Source organism: Anoplophora glabripennis, unplaced genomic scaffold (assembly GCF_000390285.2).
Source record: "Anoplophora glabripennis isolate ALB-LARVAE unplaced genomic scaffold, Agla_2.0 scaffold21, whole genome shotgun sequence".
NCBI lineage: Eukaryota > Metazoa > Arthropoda > Insecta > Coleoptera > Cerambycidae > Anoplophora > Anoplophora glabripennis.
In genome coordinates, this window is record NW_019416454.1 from 2,230,974 (window position 1) to 2,235,974 (window position 5,001).

Here is a 5,001-nt window from a genome sequence, read left to right on the forward strand (position 1 = left end):
AAAAAATAAGGTAGAATAATAGTTAATAAAAGATATTAAGATCCAAAGACAAATTTGTACATTAATTAAAAGAATATGTCAGAAAAATGTCAAAGTTAAAGTGGGATCCACAAGGAATTCAGTAGTTAATAGAAAGGTCAAATAATATTATAAAATAAGAAATATTTTGAAGTATAAGGCAAAATTGATTGTAAAGAAAGTAGAATAGGGTGTATAAGTGAAAAGGATAAAGTGAAGTGAAGTGAATTGCAAAAGGAAAATGGCACGTTAAAATAAGAAACCAAAATAGATATGTGGAAAGGCCTTTAGAAGGGAAAGTAAAATCAAGATAGTAAAAAATGGAAAAGAAAATAGATTATTATTGATTAGTTACAGAAAAATTTTGTAAAACGACAGGTGTTGAAGAAAGAAAAGAAAACCCATAGAAAATATAAGTAGTTAATGAGCAAGAGAGTATAAAAAGATTCAATTGGGAGAAATCAAGAATATAAAAGTACCAAGTGGTAAAAAAGTGACCCAAGAAATACAATACAAGCGGAGTACCAACAAACAAGGTCCAGGAAGACAGAAAGAACGAGGAATAGCAGTAGCAGGTTCCAAGAGGCCAGTAAGAAAACGGAATATCAGTAGCAGGATCCAGAAGACCAGTCAGAAAACAGAATAGCAGTAGCAGGGACCAGGAGACCAGTAAGAAAGTGGAATAGTCGACAGGTTCCTGAAATTAAGCGAGATAGGATAGACAAGAATTAAGGAAAACAATCAAGCAGAGTAAAGGACAGAAATCAGTCAACAAGTCATTGTCGATAATACGTATAAAAGGTACCTTTATTTTCCATTGATACTTCGTGCACAAATAAAAATAAAAGTAAAATTCGTATACGAAATGGTTTGATACAGATATTCAAAAGTAAAAAGTAAGCATATAAAAAGTTTAGAAAGTCACTAATTTCATATTAAACAAATTTATTTAACAATATCAAACATAATCAAAATTGGCCAATCTTTGTAAAATTATCAATATTAATCTTAGAAATAAATAACCATTTATTAAACAAGAAGTTATAAAATAAAATGTCAATGTCTTAATGTATGCAACCAGTCATACATGAAATTTAATTATAGCAGTCGCATCGATGTAACATCTTGTTTAATGTTTTGGAAATATTGTAAAATACTTCAAAATATTGACTATTGTGTTTAACATTGCTTATTGGCAAATTTTGACATATATAACAAAACAATAATAAATTCATTTATTAATAACCTTTTGTATTTATAGTTGTGATTGTGTGTGGTTTCTTACTGAAGCATATAGTGAATAGAACCGACTACTGAGAGGAGTCTAGAGCTAGGTAGGGCAAAGGTATACAACCACCAGTACACCAAAATCAAATTTATATCACAATAAAAAATTTGTTTTTTGGCGCTTACATAAACACGTATCCACACGTTACCATAACAATATACAATAATGACGCTAAAGCCGAAAATCAGGAGAGCAAAACCTTTTGTTCTATAAGGTTTTCTACGTCCATCGGCATCTGAAACTCGAAACTTTGTCAAATTTGTTTGAAGCTTTGCTGACACTTGAAATTTGGTATACACATAGTGTAAATATGCAGAAACCAAAAGCAATTTGCAAAATTCAATTATCTTCATTTTTGCAGGTTTGGTAAGGTTTTATACGTCACCCTAGTTTTATACGTCACCGTTTTTTTAATTTTTGGAAAAATATATATGTGTACTTATAAAATATTCCATCACGGTAGATTAACCAGCACAATTACCTACAATTAAAAAAAAATAATTTTCATCGTCTAGATCCTAAGCTACTTAACATTTTGCGCCTGTTAGCCGTAGTCGTACATTATTCAACATAACAACATAAAACAAAATCGTACGTGTGGGGTAAACCTTTAACTTTTCATTTTCGAGCGCGAGCTCCGCTCTTCGGCGCTTGTATACTATTAGAAATATGCAACAGTAAATTTAAACAATTGTTTACTTAAAGTTAAAGGTTTACCCCACACGTACGTTTTTGTTTTATGTTGATATGTTGAATAATGTACGAGTATGGCTAACAGGCGCAAAATGTTAAGTAGCTTAGGATCTAAACGATGAAAATATATATTTTTTTAAATTGTAGGTAATTATGCTGGCTAATCTACCGTAATGGAATATTTTATAAATATACATAAATATACGTCCAAAAATTAAAAAAACGGTGACGTATAAAACTAGGGTGACGTATAAAACCTTACCAAAACTGCAAAAATGAAGATACTTGAATTTTGCAAATTGCTTTTGGTTTCTGCATATTTACACTATGTGTGTACCAAATTTCAAGTGTCAGCAAAGCTTCGAACAAATTTGGCAAAGTTTCGAGTTTCAGATGCCGATGAATGTATAACACCTTATAGAACAAAAAGTTTTGCTCTCCTGATTTTCGGCTTTAGCGTCATTATTGTATATATATTGAACTATAGTTTTCGAAAGTTTTATCACTTTTTGTTTATAATTGACATTTTTACAGCAACTTAAAAAAATTGGCGTTTTATACCGTTTTTTCAATCTCACGGCTTTGTTATTGCAAATTTCGTAATCGGACCACCGCCATTTTGTAGCTATTTTTATTACGAACAAAATCATGTCCTAAGCATTTTTTCGTACAAAGTCATCCCGCTGAGTTATTTAAAGAAAACTACTAAAAAAAAAAATTTCCACTATTAAATTGTTAATAACTTTTTTCCTGATAAACTACTTCGTCAGCAAATTAGCCTGTTTTTGTACTCATTATTTAAAGTAGACCTGTGTAGTTATTTCCGGGTTATCAAGATTTGACACAGGCCGAACCTCTACCAACTGGACTATATGTCTTGTATAGATATACTTTATGTCCCAATTGTTTCTAAAGCAGACATTGTTTTATATTGAGGAGAATTTTGAGAAGGCAACTCCGCTGCTGATAATTTTTTGTTAACACCCACGCAATTTGCGCTTTTCAGTCTATAGTTCAAAGGGAACATGCTGTAGCAAATGCGTGTAGGTTGTACTAACATATTTTCTGAAAAGGTTAGATGGATTGATGGGAAATCCATCTTCTATTATAAGAGGAACTATTTACACACTTCGTGTTTGATGTATTGATGTGTTGTAACCCACTTCTTGTGAATGTCATACATATTTGAACCTCTCAAGTCTGATCATTTTATTTAAAAGTACGTTGCCCTAATAAACAGCTCCAATTATAGGGCGGGACATAAAATCTTCTATCCTAATATAAACTAATGCAAAAAATTAAAGGGCCAAAAGAATTTCCGAAATTTTTCCGTGATTTTTGACAGACTGTATTTAGATGAAAAATGGTCGTATCGGGAATTAAAAATAAAGCAATTTGAAGATCTAAGATTCTAGTTTTTAGATCTTCCGGTCGAAATATTTTAGGAGCTACGGCACAGACTTGGAAAAAATTTTTTCAGCTAAGCTATTGCATGGACCAGATAGCTTGTTTATTCAGCTTCAATTTCCTTATTTTTTTAAATTTCCATACGACCATTCTTCATCGAAATATCGGATTTTTAATGAAACAGGATTCTTTTGTCTTCAATCATCGATATCTCGACGATAAATGGTCGTACAGAGAATTGAAGAGCAGTTTCGAAAAATGGAATAAATTTCCTATAACATGCTGCCGCAACAAAACAGGAAAAAAGGGAAATTTATGGTTCTTGTGAAAATTGACAGCTAAATTAGAAATATTCATGAATAGTCCAAGCATTTTGTCACGGATTAATGTTAAATTTGCAGAAATTATTACCTGGACAAAAAAATATGACCGTATAGAAAATTAAATTTTAAATCGAGTTCCTTGTTCTTTAAACTTGATCCAAAATGGCGAACATGGTTAAAAAAAATCGCAAGGTTGCAAAGAACAGTTTTTCTAAAATAACTAAAAAAATATAGCACCGATCGAAAAATTTTTAATGAGAAAGTTGTAAGTTTTAAAAAGATCTATCGACTGATTTTTTGTAAGTATCTATTGCTTTGTTAATTTTCGAGATATATCGGAAAAACCGTTAAAAATCTTCTCTTTTCTCTTCTTCTATAACTCGTTTACATTTACGTTCCCATACTTGCTATTTACTGTAAGCATAGCCCGCGGCAAGCCAAAAAAGTGCATTTTTGAAAAATTTAAAAATATTTATTATTTTTCGAGATATATCGATTTTTTGAAAAAAAAAGACGCTCTCGAAAATTGGCTAGATCTTCTCAACGGATAGCCGTACAGTGACGATTTTTGGTTTATTTTCTTCGTAAATTTTCGACGATTTTATTAATTTTAAGGATCAAAAAATGACTGAAAATGTTGCACTTTTTTTGGGTATGTTTTTTTCAAATAACTATTTCAATTTTCATTTTATGAAAATGACTCTTAAAGAAAGAAACTTCTGACATTTTTGCACGAATTTAAAAAAAATGTTTTTCTTCTGGAGCCGAGATAATTTTTTATTTAAAAAAAAAATTTAAGACGCAATTAACATTTTACAGCGATGCGCTTGATGGAGGTTAATATTGAATACTTATAGTTTCAAAAAAAAAAATAGTAGGATATGTTTACTTGATTTTTAGTATTAGTAATTGAGTAATAAACTGAAGCGTGCAGACGCTGGCGCTGAGTGCGTCAGCTGGACCGGCCGGAGAAGTAGGGAGAAGGAATGGCTTTTCGAAATTTTTTGTTTTTTTTTGGAAAACTTTCTGGACATTGAAGAAAACAAAATCCAATTGTTTCCAGCACCATTCGGCTTTTCCGTCCTATGCTTCTGTTCATCAACTTTTAATTAAATTAAAATTAAAGTTGATGATCCAAACCAGATTTCGACCCCGTTTTTTGAGACAAATTTCTAATTAATTTTTTTTTCAACGTTATTTGCGCTAAAAATGTGAGAAAACCTCAAATTTTTTTTTTCCATTTTAATCATGATTATAAAGTTTAAAACAAAA